The 20,171-nt window shown below is 46.2% G+C and overlaps 2 long non-coding RNA genes across 2 annotated transcripts in view; one reads left to right on the plus strand and one right to left on the minus strand.

Annotated features, from left to right (window-relative positions):
• The window catches only part of LOC135400748 (uncharacterized), a 153,606-nt gene that overhangs the window by 21,566 nt on the left and 111,869 nt on the right, over nt 1-20,171 (minus strand). The window lies entirely within an intron of this gene.
• The window catches only part of LOC135400749 (uncharacterized), an 84,709-nt gene continuing 69,739 nt past the window's right edge, over nt 5,202-20,171 (plus strand). The window contains exon 1 of the long non-coding RNA XR_010424640.1: nt 5,202-5,328. This is a non-coding gene — a long non-coding RNA (uncharacterized LOC135400749). The remainder of the gene's footprint in view (nt 5,329-20,171) is intronic.

Below are 20,171 nucleotides of genomic sequence, written 5' to 3' on the forward strand. Positions count from 1 at the left end.
GATTTCGATAAGCAATGTTATTCTAACAGGAGGAGGACTCGACTGGGCGTCCGGTTATACGTGTCTCTGAAGAGGCTGGCGCGAGCATCACCGACAAAGACCAGGTGAATATGTTAGCGACGCATACATGTTCTAGGTGGCTGAATTTCATATTAGGCGTTTCGTTTTGTACGAAACTACATATCTTTCAGCCAACTGCCTCTTCAGTAATGTATAGAGGTAGTCCCATACCATAATTTCGGTCATTGCCAGTGCTTGGTTGCTGCTTCAATGGTTGCTCAACATCTCATCACAATATCTGCTGCGTGCTGTTATGTACCCATCTTTGTTCTTGAGATCTCCTCAACGTCTGCGTCGTCTGGTCGGGTCTGGCTATACTCCAGAACTCGTGAGTATAGAAAATAAAGTTGAAAAACCAACCTCAAGATGACCAAGACGCATAAAAAAAAAACAGAGAGAGAGAGAGAGAAAGACAAGCAGGGTCCACCTAATGAATGAGTCCAGCAAATGGAATAAGAGTTCAAATGACCGGAGACTAAATACACCAATGGCCCTCATCACACTGCACTATGTACACGTACTGTGTCCTTGCGACAGTAGCCGAAGAATTTTCAGAGACAACTCCTTGAGCTTAATTCCAAGTGGGTTTAAATTGGGTTTAAAGGTAATGTCATTGAGTGGAATCTGCAGAGAATTGAATCCACCAAAATCAGTAATAATTATCAGTGAAAAGTGGGTAGAGAGGTACCAGGCACCACTAATGACAATGACTTGAAGAAGGGCGACATTTCTGGCAACACAGCTGTGATCTCTTCCATTTTTTGTCTCCCTCGTATTCTGTAACTCGGACACCTCCATAAGTAGGACACACTTCGGCTGCACCGCGGGTGTCCAAGATAGGGACGTTTCACTGTATGCATTTGGGACAATCGGGGCAATACCAAAGAAAAGAAAAATTCAGTCATCAGAATATAAACGTGGAGTACAAACTGTAGCGAAAAACACCAGCAGCTAAATACAGCATCGTACGGGTACCCAATAGGATACCTAAAGAACCATACACGTTCACGTTTTGACATTACTGAGAAAACGAGTGGAACAACACACAACAATAAACAAACGGAAGGAGGTGGTCAAAGGGGGGAAGAGGAGGAGTTGGTGATAGTTCACGTCGCTACACTGCGGCACTCAGACGGGACGAAGGGGGCGGGGGGTTAAAACATTGAGACAAACGTATCTGCAGGAAGGAGGTGGAAGGAGGGAAGCGGAACTCGCGACGAGCTTCCATCCGGGCTACTTTTTCTGAAGACTTGCTATGGTGGGATTTTGTGATAACAACACTAGCATTCGATAAGTATCGGAAGGACAACAACAACTTTATTTCGAGATGATGGATGGGGAGTGTCATCGCCAGGGGCGATACTCTACCCCATTGCTGATGGTGATGCGCGGAATCAGAAGGATGTTGTGATAACGGGATGGGTTAATTGGAAGTGAACTATATAGTTCACCTTATAATTAACCTTGTAGCTAATATCTTTTTTAAAGTCGTTTTTATCTTTAATCTATCTCATCTTGCTGTCACCTTTCTTTCCCCAATTCTTTTTATTTTACTTTTATTTATTTTTCTTTTGTTTTTGTTGTCTTTCTTTTTTCTCGGAACACCAAGCCGGCATGCCGTTTGGCTGACCTTTCCTCCCATTTTTTTTTCTTTGTTCTAATAAATATATAACCCCCCCTCCCCAATTTGTATAGCTCAATCGAATGAAAGCCAGAATGAGAATGAGTCTTGCTCGGACGAGCTCACGAGGGTTGCGATGCCCACTGTACTCTAAAAACAGAGAGGGATGAAAGAGGGGGGGGGGGGGGGGGCGTCGAAGTAGCTTGCAGTTGTTGGCCGCACACGAGTGGGCATCGTCACGACTGTGGCCACTCTAAAAACAGAGCTGGTGGTGACGGAAACCGAAAAAACAGAACTTCACCGCATAGCTCGCTGCGCTCCAATTATTGGCACGAATGATAGGTTTATCATTCCTGATTCGAAGATAGAGAGGGTGTAAGCCCTTTTATGTCAATTTGAATATATGATAATTGACACCAAAAGGCGTACGCTCTCCCTCTCTCTCTTCGAATTAAAAGTGATAACCCTGTCATTCGTGTGAATGGCTGGCGCACAGCGTGATATGTGGTAAAGTTCTGTTTTTAGAGTGTACGGGGGGGTATACTTATTAGGACAAAGGGGAAAAAGGGAGGAAAGGTCAGCCTAACGGTATGTCGGCTTGCTATTTCGCGAAACAAAAAGACAGGAAAAATAAATAAAAATAAAATAAATGAAAATGAAATAAATATAAAGTGTCCTCAACGGTTGCACAAAGTGTACGGTTCGCTGAATCAGCCTTCCCAATTTTATGGAGGAATTGGCGCCCGTATGGCACGTTCAGACGGAATCGGTGCAAGAGCATCTGAATAGAGCAAGACGTGGACGGAACTCTAAATTTCAGATCCGGGTCAACTAGATGGAGCAACGAGGAGTTGCTGTCGCCTAGTAGCAGTCGCAGTCATAGTCTGTGTAAGAGACCTCAATATGTCTTGCACATCGGCTTTGGCGTACGGCACTAGATGTTTTGATGAGGACAGATGTGCTAGATCCGCTACTTCATCAGCCGCTTCATTCCCCCGTGTGTCTCCGTGTCCAGGAATCAATTGAAGTATGATGTCATGGCCAGCATCCCTGGATTGCATGTATACAGTCAGAATTTCGTGGACTACGGGTACCATACACCCATTACGCAGGAATTATATTATTGCTTGTAGTCCAGCCTTTGAATCGCTATATATGATTCACTGCGCTGCAGACGGGTATGCAACCGCATATTGAAGAGCGAGTAGTATGGCGACGAGTTCTGCTGTTGTTGAGGATGATCTGTGGAATAGACGTGTCATTCCTTCCCTGTTGTGTTCGGGGAAAACAAAGCCAGACGCAGACCCAGCTACAGTCGTCGATCCATCGGTGAAAAGTGCTGTCCTGTTGTGACTATTTTCCATCATGTACAGACAGTACTGTCTCAGCGCAGCGGACCGCAGAGCTGACTTTCGGTGCACACCGGGCATAGTTACACATATTTTAGGTACCATAAATGTCCAAGGGGGATGCTGGATCGATTGTGGTGGGATTGCTTTTGGCAAAGCTCTATGATGTGGCGCAATCGCTGTGAGGAAACGAGAGTTTCGACGCATAACTTTGCGTGCAAGTGGATGTCTGTGATGCCGCGTGCACAGGCGGATGTAGTGTCGCACTGTTTCTTGCGCTCGCAAAATGCCTATTGGAAGTTCTCTGACCTCTGCAATAACTATTACATTAGTGGCGGCACAAGGTACACCTAGGCATGCTTTGAGGCTTTTGGTTAACATGCTTTGCAGCATCTTCTCAGATGAGTCGCATATCCCATGTAAGATGGGTAGATGGTAGTCCAGCATCTGCCCTATAAGTGCACTATGTATGGAGAGTAGGGCCCTCGTCGACATTCCCCAGCGGGAGCCCGTTATACGACGTATAATGTTGACTCGTGCGTCGGCTCTGCCCTTAATATGCAATTTTGTTTAGAGGGCCTTGATCCATTGTCGCCAAGGAAGACACGAAAGTCTGGTCCAATAAAGAAGAACGAACGTCTACAGACGGGATCCGGCATTAACATACATGCCGTTTTCACCGCTTCCGGTTTGGTGCCATAACGACATCCGGTTCCACAGTAAACACGCTCTGCGTCAACTAATGTGCCGATTGATACAGTTATCGCTTGTGATTTGAGGAGAGAGAGGGTCGTATACGCCTTCTTGTGGCAATTCAAATTGCCACAAAAAGGCGTACTTCTCCTGTTTTCAACAAATCAGGAAAGCGAAAGATATGATTCTGCAAGGCGGCTGGTTCCGAGCGTCCTTAGTCGCGGAAGGACCGGAAGTGTTCGTGGCACCGGTAGTTGTGGCTTGTTTATGTTTACCCGAGAATGTCATGCATAGCAGACGAACTTAACGAAGGCAATATGGCGTCCCCACACTGCGCCCCCTGGCGTAGAACTTGCAGTTGCACATCAGTTGCAGTACTCTGAAGCTATTGAGTGACTATAATGGCGGCTAAACGCGTCCAGCCCGTATCGATGCAGGAGGCGCACTGACTTACCGCCGCGAGAGCAAGCGCGCGGTAAAACGTGTTACAAGGGAAGACGACAAAGTTGCGCGACACTCAGATGTCTTGCTTCTTTGGTTCTGCTTTCGCCATATCCTGCACTCTTAAAATGTAACACTGCTGAAGGCCAACCATTGCACAGAACGATATCGTTATTGCTCCTGGTTTGTGGAAAACGGGGGTTTTACGCCGCTGTGTGACAACTACTGCAACTACATAAATGTCACAAGGTGGTGGAGGTGCGTATGCATCTCGTTTTCAACAAATCAGTGAAGGGAACGTTATCAAGTTTATGGCTGACTAGGAGCGCGCTATACGGTCGTGGCTTTACGACGTGAGATAACCATGACCTCTGTTTGAAGAGTTCACTGTAAAACAAGTGTTCGTTCGCTCCAGTGACTCACTTTTAGTTCTAAGATCATGCAAAAGAAATAGACTAAGCAACGGAAAACCCGTATGTCTTATGAAGCTGTCGTCCAGACAGCTCATCAGCATCCCCAATGCGACACTTAAATGAGCAGTGTCCCCCACTTCCCCACGCTTAAAAAGCCCCTCCCCATTCCTAATGAGAACACACACACACACAAATAAAGAAGAAACATTACGAGTACTTTGGAAACATTCACGCTTGGCTTCCGGTTCAGCGACAGCAAAAGAGCGCCCGTGTATTCGATCCGGATACGGAAATAAATGAGAAGCACACGCACCGCTTCGCCCTACCTGCGCGTATACACGAATAAACACAAACGAGCAGGTAGCTAGGCGGCACGTTCGAGCACGTGGACCTCCCATCAGGAATCGATGTCACGCCGCACTTCCCCGCGAGATGGCACCACGTGATGACCTCTTCCCCATTTCTCCTTCACACACGCACACTGTACCTGCGATCGATGTCCTCTTGAGTACGGGAAGACTCGCTTCTCGAGTGCCTTTGCAGAGTCGGGAGCGAGCCATGGGCGCGCTCTAAGGTTTCCCTCCGTTCTGAAGCGCGTGCTAGAAGAGTCGCAGCGGCGTGGTGCACGTACGGCTTGCTGTGGTTGGCATTGCACCGTGGCATTTTCTGGGTGTGTTGACAGTTAGCCATGCTGTCCTGGAATATCGTCGAGCACGTTTTGCCATAAAGACGCCCTGTCGGCATGCCATTCGTAAGTAATGGTTTCTTTGGAAGGGTAAACGGGTTTTTGGGGGAGTCTTCGCTGGGTTTCTCGCGTCATGTATACGTGAAAGTGCGTAAGTAGAACGGTTGCATTAACAGACCGGAATAGGTTTACAAAATGCGCACGTAATTACATAATGAGAATGACATACTTACCACATAAACTCTCAAAGTCAGGTAACAAGCGTTTCTGTTCTCAAGGCGTTTGCCATCATCATCTTGTGAGCCTGTCGTTACGTACTACGTTACTATGCTGTGTCTGCGTCGTTCGTGAATGCGTACGCGAGTAGGCAACACGTAAGAGAGAATTGGTATAGAGGGTGTACGAGCTGTCCGGTACCGGTAGCACGCCGGCCAGGAAATCTGCAAGGCCCAGGTTCGAAGCTTGGCGCGCGTTGAGTTTTTCGTAAATTCCGTTAATCGCAGTTGGATACTGAACGAGCTGTCCACGTTGCTCATGACAGTCACAGCAGGTTTGTCTTCCTACACCAGGCATACATAAACGTCGTGTAACCAGTGACTATGTGACGATGTAGTTTGCTCTTCGTGGCGAAGTCTTGTGTGGGCTGCACGAAGACATTGAGATTTTGAACATCTAATTAAGTAAAGAGGTCCTGGCGTAAGTTAAATTCGCATTGAATGGCGCATTCGTTGGCGTATAAACAACATATATTGTATTTGTATTGCCCATTACTGTCACGTTACGCGACAACATGGTTGCCCTCCAAAGTACTCACCAGGCGTCGCAAAGTGTAAAGGCATGCTTCACTCAGCAATATATCTGTTCGAGATGGAACCGACCGAACAGACAACTTGTCCGGCTCTAACGTTTTGCGTTTTTAACAACAACTGACAACTAAAGCTGCGGGTGAAGACATAAAAGGGAATCTTGTCGTGCCTCTCTAAGTGGTTCGTAAGATAGAAGTATTACAGTTGCAAGCAGCACTACAAGAGGGTAATAGAAGATGATATAATTAGGCAATGACTAACAAATAAGCAGAGAGCAGCATCACTCTTTTCGAAAAGCCGGAAGTCAATTATAGAAGAAACTTTATTATTTACTTTGTTCGTGTGACAATATTTCTTTCCTCTTATTGTATTTTCAGCTTACATGGCTAGGCATAGTGTGTTTGAACGCTGCCGCTATAGCGCCTATGCAGGACTGCCAACATGACAGGTGAAACAAACTGCACGCGTGTGAGGATCATATACATATGTTAGATACGTACATCATTCTAGAAGTAGCTGGTATTACGGTGGTATCAGGCGGGACCAACACCTACGTATGAGTTCATCATCATATGTAAAAATGTTAGTAGAAATAATTATATGGAGAAAATTTATTTGGATGCGATTCAAATAAATATACATATACACACATAGAAAACGCATTTATATACAAAAGTGTGTTCTAAACTTCCACGTATTAACAGCAATTGTTCCGCTCTCGCGCACATGCACACACACGAAACAAAAAAAAACGTACATAATTATTTACTTTCACATTGGTGAGTTGAATTGCCGACTCCTGGGTTATAGGAACCAGCATCTCCACACCTTAACCTTACATTCTGAGCGACTCTCATACTACGCACAAATATTTGTACGATTTGCACTTCATACACACACACACACACACATAAACGGGATGATGATGTGGTGGGTCATTCTCCGCCCGTTATCGCGGTACACTGTCCCATTGCGTTTGTGGATGAGAAACGGATGATGATGGAAAGGTGTCCTATTGCACTTCATTTGTTACCACATGTGTGCATTCATAATTGTCAGCATGCGATAAGCAGGAATCGAGGAGGAAGTCGAGCAAAAAGTTTACGTTACTCGCACTCGAAGCGTAAGCCAAACAGTACTATAAGCTTACAATCAACGAGGTGCATCCGTTAAAAAGTGAAAGATGGAAACAAATTAATTCGAGTAAATTGTGGTGTGAATTGCGAGAATAAAGAGTGGGAGGTAAGCCATACTTCGTACTTCTTGGAAAAAGAACCGCAAATGCTAGACATGTCAACTAGAATGCTAGAAGTGGTTGAAGAAGAAGGTTGTGCTAGAAGAAGGTTGTGCTGTCTCGGTGTTTAGGCTGGGTTTTCCTCAGACGCCTTAAGATAAATGTCGGCACATGTCCTAGTGAAGTCGCCCCAGCATGCACGATATCTCCCTGCGATTGTCGTGACGTTGCACGCCTGAGCGTGGCCGACTATGTGGAAAGCAGTTAGCACCCCCTTCCGCACTCCAAGTAGAAGACCGGGTTGGACCTGCGTGACTATAGAGGGACACAAGACGGCCTGGTTGCGCAAAGGAATCGTCCTACAGCTGGCAATACAAACGTTGCCAGCGGTGGCTTCGGAAGCTCCTCAGGACAAACCGGCAATTTCCACATATATGCATATCGTAAGGAATAATCATCGTCGTTACGCTCTGGAGGATTGTCTTCACATTCGAGCTCACCAAGCGCGGTCCTTCACCCTCTTAGATTCACTAAACACATTAGACACATATTAGAACCCTTGTTAATACTAATAATAATACTAATATCCCACGCACGCACATACGCACACACACCGTTTACTTCGCATATTCCACAAATACCCCTTCCTAAATCAAGGATGTCGATCTCGTCCCTACTTTTTTCTTTTCTTGATCATCATCATCATCATCCATTCCTTTGAAACTTGTGTCCAAAATGCAACAGTCCCTCATCAATAAAACCGCAGTGCGGCACACAGAAACAAACAACTTCAACATCAATAGCGTACGGTTCGAAACGCGAAAACGTGCACGCAGCCTTACGTTTTCCCTGCAGTGTGGAACACAAGTACTTTTCTGGTCTACTACCTAAAACGAGTAACAATAGCAGGACGGTTGTAAACATAACAGTTGCTAAGGCTGCGGCCATGACGGTAATCGGAATCCCCCGGCAGCAACCATTGATTTCGAGTGGCTTTTGTTCTTCCCTCAGTGCAGTACAACTGCGCGCAACGCATCAGCATATTGCCGAGCATTGAACAGGACGTCAGCGTACATATCGCTCCGCTCAACGTGATGTCGTTATTCGTACTGATGGTACAGACGTTAAGAAGTAGCGGAAGTAGAGCATTTATGTTAAGAGCAGCAGAACAAGTCGGGAGACGAGTTCAATTACTCCCCTTTTTTTAACAACGCGCGTTTATCAATATATAAACAGATTAAACACATTCGCATGCAACAAAGGAGGGCCCTGTCTTAAAAACTGCGTTGTAGGCAACACGCTCATTATTAAGACAAGTGACTACACCGAACATACCGCAGGAACAATCCTGATGTAGTCGATTAGATGGACACACTTAACCAGAGTCGCTAAGAGGGACACAATATAAAAGTAGTACATACGCCTCCTCAGAAGACCCAGATGCTAAAAAAAACACAATAAAAAATACACCGATGCAGTGGACCATATTACTGACAGTATAGCTGAAGCCCCAGGCATATAACAAATCGACCCAACACCCAAACCCAACACATAATCGACTACATAGTTTGGCATTAGAACCAGAAAGCACTAGAAAATCGTATTGTTGTCTCGGAGAACGTTGGAACGAGAGAATTTGTTGCTGCTGTTAATCTTCCCTCGAGAGAACAAAGGCGAAAGGCAACAACGAACACAACAGAGAGCCAAGCATCCACAAGTCTTGCGAAGAAACTTGGTTAGAACTAATCACTTACTTAGCAATTAACCAGTGACAGTAATTAACAACTCATTCTGAGAGAGCGACTTTCATGGCGAATGCCTGTCGGAGCCTGGTATAGCGAACGAAGTTGCGACTACATTCTGAAATTATAGCAAATAACAAGCAATTTCAGAACCTCGACGCGTCTTTGTTCATCGGCTATGTTGATTTGAGAATCAAAAATAATAACAAAAATAACAAAGACGGTTAAGAGCATCAGCTGTTTACTATATACATTAAAAACAAGACTTTCGTGCAGTAGGCTGCACTTCTTCAGGTTTGAACCTGAAGAAGTGCAGCCTACTGCACGAAAGTCTTGTTTTTCTTCTGCATCGCCGGAAACTTGCACATTGTTTTTCTTCACGTTCTTTTGATTTGAGAACTTTACTTGCTTTCATACGGTATGAGCTGGAGTGAACAAAGTTAATCAGAAAATTTCGTCACTCATTGCACTACATGGTGTTTTGTTGCTGTTTATTTTGTTTTGTTAATGATGAAAAGCGTGAAAGCGGTAGGAAATTCATTTTCTTTTCATCTTCTGAGCTCTGTAGGAATGTTTCTACGGCCCAAACAAACAAACAAAAAAAAATCTAACCGCATTAATCTAACAGTCGATGCATGTTTTCACAACAATAACAACAACAATAAATGAAGAAGTGATGATGACATGGGATGGGATGGGATGGGATGTGGGATGGGATGTGACATCTTTTAACAATTCCTCGCGATGTATACGATTTTGGAGATGTGTGGGGATTTCCATAGAGATAAAAGGGTGTCGCGACACCTTAAAGAATACGGAAAGTATCCCGAAATAGGTACGTTTCCAGTGCACCAGAAAAGTGGACGATGAAGGGGGGCGATATGAAGATTTATTAAAGAAAAAAGGAAAGGCCAGACAGACAGAGTTCTGCTTGCTGTTTAAAAGAAAAACGAGGAAGGAAAGAGAGAGGAAGAAAAAAACTGGAAAGAAAATCACACACACGGTCACACGATCACAAGGCGTTGATAAGGTCCGAAGCGTGGAGAGAGTGGAGGAGCGCAGTGGTGACAGCCCACTTTGTCGGCTGAGGAACGGGACCCAGTAAGGCAGGCAATGTTAGAGTGCTGTAGTCAAATTGGGATACACGACGACAGAGGGCGTCACGCTGTAGGAGGTGTTTCCGGCAGTGTAGGGAGCAGTGGGGAATATCGGCCACCACGCTGCAGCTAGTGCAGAGGGGAGTGCTGGATTGACCCATTTTGAATAGAAGCAGCCGTGTGAGGGCGACGTTCAGACGGAAGCGGTGAAGGAGCGATTCCTCGTGACGAGTGCAGCGACGCGTAATAAAGAAGTCCAACGAGGTGTCGATTGCTTGCAGGTGACTGTCGTAGGAGGCAGCCTCAGCCCTGAACGCTCGGGCACGAGCAGCACACCGGCAGCGAATAGACAGACGGCAGGCAGAAACAGTCAGGGGCAGATGTACAGTGGCAAGAGTCATAACTTGCGCGGCACGTCGTGCAGCTGCATCTGCGCGTGAGTTACCGGATAGGACCACGTGACCGGGAATCCATTCCAGAGAAAGAACGTGACCATTGGCACAGAGGCGATTGTATGCCTGGGTGATCATGCTGAAGACATAGAGGATGTACGCTATACCAAATAGGCTATACTGATATGAGGCTATACGAAATCGAAGGTTCTGAATGCAAAATAAGACGTGGCAGTGTCCCTCCTCTATTTCCTTATATACATAATGTAAGTCACCAGATGAAACTCATACGACAACCATTCACGTCGGAACAGGGTCGCAACCTTGTGAATATCCATCGTGGTACATGCTCCTCTTATGGCTGTCCTAGCACGCGAACCTCTAAACTCACAGCACTAATATCGTCCATGCTCTGACGCACGAAACACAACACATAACCCTTTTCGCGGGCAACAAAGAGCACCTTCTCCAAACGTACGGCGCGCTAACAGGCCCTCACTCTTCGCGCCGCCAAGATTCCGCATAAAATTTACACCTCATTGCATTAGCCAAAAAGTCGTCCAGAATACCTATCGTGCTTACAACGTTCAGAACTGACTACATTTAAATGTTTAATCGCGCTGATGCCTCTGTACCAGACAAAAAGGAAAAAAAAAGTTATACGTGGAAACAGCGGAACATCAGATACCTCCCATCCAAGAAATCGCACCTACCTGGTCATTTCTTCGCCGGTGCTCGCGTTTTGCAAACGACACAGGATCCTTTTAGAAATGCTACCGCATTATGCCGAGCGAAGCAAAGGAGCTCCATGGATTATGCAGCAGGAGCATTACACGATGCCCGGGTAGGAAACGACATTTTCTCGGCGAACAAGAAATCGACGAAGGTAAACAATTCAGAGGGAACAGACAAAAAGCGAAGAGGCCCGGGAGACTCATCGGGACTTCTCCCTCATAATCAAATTTTGACACGTGATGTCGGCTTCATCAGTTATGCATGCGGTGCAGGCTGCTGCTAAGATGCATGTCGTTCCGTGTCAAAACAAGTCCGTTTGCTCAGGAGGTAAGGGTGAAAGGGGACGTCGTTTCCCTTTATGTCGCGGAGTGTCGTAACATCTGTATAGTACTCAGCTTCGTCGCGCTAGAGACGACGATGTTGCAGCCTCGGGCATGTGGTTCGAGTGGGGTACGATGTTTCGTGGAGATTCTTGTTTGTTTTGTTTTACGCGGGCCTTTCCTCTTTTTCGTGGTTGGGCAATATGATCAAAGGAAAAGGTGATCAAGGGGATATGCGTCTATCCGTCTATTCACACGAGCCACATTCCAACGGAATATTCTCGTGGAATAAAACGCAAAAACGCTTCTCACTGCGCAGAAGTTCTGGTGTTACGTTGAGCATTAGCACGGTGACGGGATATTTGGAGTGGCATACTGTGCACTTAGCAGACGACAGAGTCTGCGTCTTTTCTGTCGTCTGCTACGGAACACGCGGTTAGCAATGCCAACACCACCTACAATCTTAAAAATGAACTTCACCGCATAGCACGCTCCTAGCCAACCATCATCTCTAATGATATCGTTATCTGCCCTGGGGGCTTAATCGCTTCATGGTCGTTACGGTCGTTACAAGCTAACGAGTGGCGGGAAATCCAAAAAAGGTGGGCGGGAAATTTAAAAAGGTGGGCACGTGATAGAACACGTGCACGGCGCTCTTCGCGCGATACGTGAAGGCCGTGGTACACGTCACGCGCAATGTGTCACGTGCCCACCTTTTTGAATTTCCCGCCACTCGTTAGCTTGTAACGACCGTAACGACGATGTACGCCTTTTTTGTGACACTTATGCTGTTCATAATTGTCACAAAAAAGGCGTACGCCTCCCATTTTCAACAAATCAGGGCAGATGACGATATCATTAGAGATGATGGTTGGCTAGGAGCATGCTATGCGGTGAAGTTCATTTTTAAGAGTGTAGATAGAGAAAGCCTGCTTACTCGTCGACGTGACGCAACAACTAAGCGTCAGCCAATCAGGATCGTCTTTTCAACGCCGGTAGCCAATCACGAACGTGCTTTCGGCGGTCGTAGCCATGAAGACGAACCACCGTCGTCTGCGAGTAGTGATTGAACGTCCCCGCGTACTAAATGGGAAAACTTTAAAATAAATCGCAAAACGGTCCCATATCTTTCTGAAGACTGATGTTTTGGAAAGCGTGTTGCACTGTTTTGTCTACAGATTCAGTTCTACAGGTTCCAAATTAGCTGCAATCATTTGCGAGTTCTTGAATTCTCAGAACGGCGAATCGCAGTAGCAGACTTATATGTCCACGTAGCGAATGAGGCAGAGGAGGCAATAAGCAGGCCTTCTGATATCTAGGTGGGGTTGGCAGTACACGAAAAGGCATGATATTGAGCGTTTGCGCTTGCGTGGCAGCAGAAAGCTGTGACGTTTTCCGCATTTTCCGCCTGGGTATTCTGGCGGATGTCCCTCCCGTGATACGCAGCGTGTAGAAGGCCACAAAACTGTGACCTGTGAACTGGAAGGGAAGGCACAACGGAATAAGTTGTTCTCTCTCCGATAAGAAACGTGAGAAGGCGTAGACGGTCTTTTCACTAACGATGTACTGTCAACACATACTCGTACCTCTATTCATGCGAGCAACTTTATATATACGGCGGTGATTCGTCCACCTCATCATCATCCAATGTGTGTGTGTGTGTGTGTGCGTGTGTGTGCGCGCGCGCGTGCGTGCGTGTGAAAAATCAGACAAATATACGCTTTTTACAAATTCTGGGTTTGCCTCGTAAAATAACACGTAAAAGCAGTACTATGCAAAGCATCACATATTTTAGAAATCAACATAAATTCCATAAATGGTCGTCAGAACATGAGTTCGTGCTTTCAACTCCATTGCGGCTGTTCTGTACGGCTTGAAATCACAGCATGCGTGGAAGTCAACCCGACAGTTCTTTCTACTTCTATTCTATTCCATAGTGTTTCTTAAACTGCACAGCGAAGGCAAAGTGCGCAGCGCAGGCATTCGCATTGCCCTTAGCAACAAACGAAACTTGTGTGTGCGCGCTATGCGGATTTCGCAAGGAGAATCGGTATTCTCAACCGCTTGTATATAGTAACCGATACTTCGTAGAAAGAAAAACAGCTTGGACGCAGGAGAAATCCGAGATACTTGGCTTCATTGTAGTATTCTTGTTATGCAGATATTCTAAGCTGTTTCTTTTTTCTTTCCCTTCTTCTTGATTTCAAAGCTCTCTTCTTTCAAAGACTTGTACCTGTGTAGGCCGAACGCAATGTCGGCCTGCGTGGACCGACCACATTAAGGCGTGTAAGTGACGAACGTGAAAACGGTTATAGTAATGGTAATGGTACTGTGATGGTTACACGTAAGGTTTGTCTGCGCAGTGTGGCGACATTTTGCACCTGCCGCTGGGTAGGACCGCGGATAATTTGGCCCCCCTGGGGTTCTTTTGACGTGCGCCGGAAATTTCCGACGCACGTGTTAGTGTTTTACACGCTATAGTGTGAGAAAGGAGCAGCACCTTCATCATCACGATCATAATCATCATCATCATCTGTGCTCGGTCATCCGAGCCGTTAAGAATGGCATATTTCATACTTAACAATATTTATTTATTCGTGTGGGTCACTTATCTTCCGTACAGACTTTCTACCACATTGTTCTCGATACCTCTACAACATGCAAGAGTCTGAACGACTTATAAGTGTCTTCGTCTTTCTACTCGAGAAGCATGACGGGGGGGAGGGGGGATCCATTTATTTTCACAGGAAATGTCAGCCAGAAAGGACGGCTTGAAGCATCACAGCCCGCAATGTAAAAGTAGATGGCGGTGGTGCTTGTCGTAGCTTGCCTGTTGGCCTCCCTCACATGGGCAGCGCCACGACCGGAGACGAGACGTGATTGGAATAAGGGGTGAAGGTTGAAACTTGAAGAATAGATTGGCTGGGATTAGGGTTATTCTGTAGTGAATTGCACCCGCTCCCGCAGACTCTGCCGCGCTGTGACGTAGTGAAACTATAGTTTGGCGCAATTCCTGAGCTGCACGGATTGACGTGCCGGAGTCAGAAGCTCAGCATGCAGTGGAGTTTATTTTACGGCAGCCCTCGCACTTTCCTTCCATCCTTATTCAGAATACTGGAACTTACATTTTATTCGCTCCAAAGGTGTGCAATAATTCTGCATTGTCAACTGCATAGCACGCTCCTAGCCAACCATCATCCCGAGTGACATCGTTCTCTAGCCTTCGATTCGATGAAAACTGGGGGCGTACGCCTTTTTTGTGACAGTTACGCAGAAATGTTAATTGTCACAAAAAGGCGTACGCCCCGCGCTTTCCACAAATCAAGAGTGATCGAGACGCTTTCCGCAAGTCAAGAATGGTTGGCCTTCAGCGTGCTATATGGTGAAGCTTTGTTTTAAGAGTGTGGGCAGGCTTCAGAGAGAACTGTGCGGATATTCTCTGGAAAAAGCCTGCCGGAAAACTCAGGAAAACCTCAGACATCACAGCCGGTGGTAGGATTCAAACCCACTACCTCCCAGTATTCAGTACGACCTTGGCTTAGAGCAGTGCACGGGCCTAATTTTCAGGCCTGTGCCCGGCCCAGGCTGCTACGGCCCGCACCCGGCCCGGGCCCGACATCTTCTATATATTTCCAGCCCGGGCCCGGCCCAAGCCCGATTCCGCCGGCCCGGGCCCATCCCGTACCCGACTGTCTCTATACTCGGGCCCGGTCCCAGCCCGCCTCTGCTCTATCTGTTCTCGAGGTTCGGAGGCGTATTTAGATTTACTAAAGAGCACAGCGCAGCAAGGAAAGGGACGCAGCCAAATGGTGGAGAGTAATGAGGTATACTCGAATGCAGCAGCGGCTGTGTTTCTCTGCCGGCAAGCCGCTCAGTGCTTGGTGCTTGCTTGCTTGGGAATGCAGCGCGCAGCGGCGTATGTACATTGCGGTTCAAGAGAGACTCATCGCCGCTCTATTGCACATGCTCCGTTGTTAGTTCCCCTTTCTCAAGCTCTCACGCCAACGAAATATATGACAGAACACCTAACCTAACCGACCCTCTTGCCGGACTCTCATAGAAACGAAATATGTTCTTCAGAACACTTCACCTCACTGACCCTCGTGCCGGACCCTCAGCGCGCCTGCCACAGCAATCTTCCCCGAATGTGTGTGAGTGCATGCGTGAAATCCACATCCATTCACGAAATAAGCATGATCACATGTGAAAAAGTGATAGTTCTCATACTAGAATACCTGATATCCCAATCCCAATGGGGGAAAAACTAACGTGAAAATTCAGCTGTCCAGTCCCGTGAAATATGTTTGACCACATGCTGTTGTACATGCTGTATGGCTTGTACCATGGCTGACGTTGTCAAGCCTGTACCCGGCCCGGGCCCGGTTGCTGAAACCCAGCAGCCCGGCACGGCCCACGGGCCGGGCCGGACTCGGGCTTTCGGGTAAGCCCGGGCCCGTGCAGTGCTCTATTGGCTACCACACAAGGAACGGACGCTTCTGTGCGCAAGGTCCGCCCCCTGAAGGAAGCGGACTAGGCTGCGCGCTTTCGAATATCTTTTGGTGAAAGATTGGCTCTTGGAATGAGGACGTCCAACAACGCCCAAGGTAAAATTTCCTGGGTGTGCTGCGGACGGAAGAGCGGAACGTACAGTCTAAAACTGGTCACCCGGTAACATGTTCTGTGTCGACCACTGCGGCAAATGATACAGTTACCGCCTATGATTTTTGTAAAACGCGGGAAAAACGCCTTTTTGTGACAATTAAATTAACCGCATAAGTTTCACAAAAAGGTGCACGCCTCCCGGTTTTAAACAAGTGGTAACTGAGAGGACGATACCTTTCTGGAACGGATGGTCGGCAAGGGCCGCGTTGTGCGGTAGTGCTCTGTTCTAAGAGTGCACGCGAACAAACAATGTGAATTCATCAATTTTCGTTGTTCCCTTCAACAAGTGATATTACTAACGTTTCCGATGACGTGGATAAGATTCAAATTAGGTTGATTGGCACACTTGTTCTCAGATGTCCTCAATTGTTGACTCTTGGAAGATCTCGCGCCCTCCTGTAAAGCGTGCTCTCCATCATAATAACACTCGATGAGGTGAAGCAAACTTCAAAGGGGTCCCAAGAGGACTGAACGACGATGAACAACAATGTTCCCGCAATCTGGTATGTGTTTGAAGCCTGTGTCGCGCGATAGTAGTAAATGTTGACGATCCGTTAAACGGAGTGGGACGTGAAGCCGTCGAAAGTTCGACGGCGTTGTTCGTCGAACAATCACGACGGCCTTTCAAGCGTTTGTGCGCGTGTGCGCGAGCACACTTTATTGAAAGTATTGCCCCTGTCACACGGAAATTGAATGTCATTCTCAGCGAATGACGTTCGCACTGAATGACATTCGTTTCCTGTCACACGGTGAAATCAAATGGCAATACATGCGAATGACATTCGCCCAACGAATTAGTTCGGGGGAACTCATTCGCTTTTCCCTCTCACACCGACAGCGTACCCTCCCAGTTGAGAGGTAGCAAAAACAACAACGATAAACCGGTTGAAGAAATGAAAGACGAATGAAAAGTTGTACTCCAATATTTTATCACGAATTTGATAACTTTCGACACGAAGGAAGGAAGGAAGGCCAAACACTGTTTTTCGGAGAACTGCCCTCGTTCCCAGTCGTCACGTTGCCAAGTGCGGTGCAGATAGGGTTCTTAGTTGTCTTTGCTTGTGGTACTCAGACAATTAAGTGTCTGAAAAAGCAACGATTTTGTGAACTAATCTAATGCTCCGCTAGTTTCGAGCAAAAGAAACAAGAATATGACTAATGTACCTGTATAATGGTTCATATATGCTCGGCCGTGGTGTCTTAATTATCGACACTGACATCATTTGCGAAATGACATTCTGTTTCTTCGTGTAGCTCGATGTAAGAGAAACGAATGACATTCGGTGCGACTGTCATTCGCTGGGAATGCCATTGGGTTTGCCGTGTGACAGGGATGTATGTCGCAAGTATTATAATTTCTCCAAAAGAAAAATAACGTACAGCTTCATGTTCACCGCCGGCGAATCTTTCAACTCGCATTCAATCACACACTCCCAAAACAGAACTTCGCCGTATAGCACGCCCCAGGCTAATCGCCATTCAGAATGATATCGCTCTGTCTCCCGATTTGCTGAGGATGAGGGGGGAATACACCATTTTTATAATATGGCGAGACCAGTTTCGCTAAGCAAATATGACATCATTACAACCTTTGTGTGTGTGAAAAGTGTTACAGAAGGCATACGGGGCTCCCGTTTCCAATGATTAGCAGACGCGGCGATACCAATTTACTGGCTCCGTCGCGACTGCAGTTCGTCTAAAAATGCTTGAAACAGCGGTGTGAACGAAAGAATAGGCCTATCTTGCGTCCTTGAGGCAAACACGAAATGTACAGGGCGGTCCACAACCATGATAGAAATTCACAGTAAAAAACGTAGGCTGCGCAGAGACATGCGGTCAAGGGATTTTTTTCTGCCAATAACTTTTGCCACATATTGGTAATTTTTTTATTTCACTTCAATTGACGGAAAGTTAATTTCTTGAATTGTACTCCGAAATTTCCCAAGGCAAGCTAACGTTTTCTTTGCGGAAATGGGTTCCCCGTGCTCATTTTACTCAGTGTAGCACATAATCCCACTCGTTATGAAATGGCAATTGCCGAAATAAATTCGCCGAGAATCTCTGGAAACGAACCCTTGCCCCCCCCCTCCCCTCCCCCCGTGTCGCGTGTCAATGTAACCTCCTTTCTTCGCAGCTTTGCGCTCAAACTACGAGCCGTCAAAAAAGTGGCGGAGCCAAGGGCTCATTTCCAGGATTTTTGGACGAATTTATTTCTGCAATTGCCATTGCATTACGAGTGGGATTATGTGCTCTACTGATTAAAATGACCACGGGGAACCCATTTCCCCAAAGAAAACGTTAGGTTGCCTTGGGAAATTTCGGAGTTCAATTCAAGAAATTAACTTTCCGTCAATTGAAATGAAATAAAAATGTTAACAATATGGGGCAAAAGTTATTGGCAGAAAAAAAAATCGCTTGACCGCATGTCTCTTTGTGGCCTACGTTTTTTGCTATGAATTTCTATCATGGTTGGTGGACCACCTTCTAAACCCAAGCAGCACAACAACTTGGCCGAATATTGGCCCAAGATGTTGTGCTGCTTAGGAAACAAGGTGTTACTTATTTCTGCATTACAGAATCAGTTTGTACTTATGTAGGCTCGTTGTACTTCCGCTGTGAGGATTTTCGCCATACGTAACAACGCTTATCATCTTGTTGAACAAAAAAAAAAAGAACAAAGAATAAAAAGAAAAAGAAAGGCATACTTGCTGTTAGCTTCGTTCTTTCCTTTCCCCTTAAAAAAATGACGCACTCCTTGTTGGCCACTGTCCTGTGAAGTGTTACACACACAAAAAAAGTTGTTGGCCGCTGTCCTGTGAAGTGTTTATTTATTTATTTATTTATTTACCTCAAATGCACGAGGGCTTTACATGAGGGATGGGAGAATAAACCGACACAGAATTATATAAAAAGGCTGAATCACACATTACACACAATTATTAAGAATCACACTGAAGAAAGAGCCGACACAATTGTTCCGGAACTGCCCGCTCTCTGACAGGTTCACCATATGATCTGGAAGGGCGTTCCAATCTCTGATTGCGGTGGGAATGCACGAATGGAAATGAAGACCAGAACGTGAAGCTACCTGACTGATTTTCTTTGTGTGGTCTACGCGGTCGGAAACGTAGTCCGAAGAAGAGAGTAGTTTGATGCGAAGAGTTTCACACGAAACTCTTCGTTACAAAAGTTAAAGTGAAGTGAAAAAACAAAGTTACACACGAAAAAAAAAAGTAGTTGACGGCAGGAGTAAAGGTTACTGAAACGACATCCTGTCTTTAGAAAGCACTCCTATGAATCCTTGAAAGGACGGTAGGCGTACTGGTTTGGCTAAATGGCATCGGCGAAACACAATGACGCACGAATGGGTCTATGTACAGACCTCTGGGTACACATCGCACAGTGCCATTTCGAACGATTTTCCTACATCTGTTCTTGTGAACTGCGAAATAACGTAATGTGTCGGAATGTCTAGAATGCAAATGAAACATTCGGTATCACGAAGGAATCAAAATAATTCGTGACACCTAAAAAAAAAATGGCTATTATTGCTCACTTTTGCTCTTAGATGCCGTGAGATTACACCTTGCTCCAATCCTCTAATTTGCTATCTCTCCACTGTCAAGCGCTCTTCACCATCAATTGCCAACCTCCCACACATTAACAGGCACCACCGCAATCAACAAAGCAATATATCATAGGTGATGTAGCGTTTGACACTCAGCTCGTTTCATCATCAGCTCTCAAAAACGACCGGCACAACAATAGTCGCGAACGGGCACACACACACACACAAGCCACCGCCGACAAAAAGAAAAATAGAAATGAAGGACAAATAAGCAAGAAAAGAGAAAGAGGGAAAAGACAGTCGAACAGAAAGTTTATAAACATCAGGTACGAGCTCTTTTTGTTTGACCGAGT

This window comes from Ornithodoros turicata, chromosome 7 (assembly GCF_037126465.1).
Source record: "Ornithodoros turicata isolate Travis chromosome 7, ASM3712646v1, whole genome shotgun sequence".
NCBI classification, from domain to species: domain Eukaryota; kingdom Metazoa; phylum Arthropoda; class Arachnida; order Ixodida; family Argasidae; genus Ornithodoros; species Ornithodoros turicata.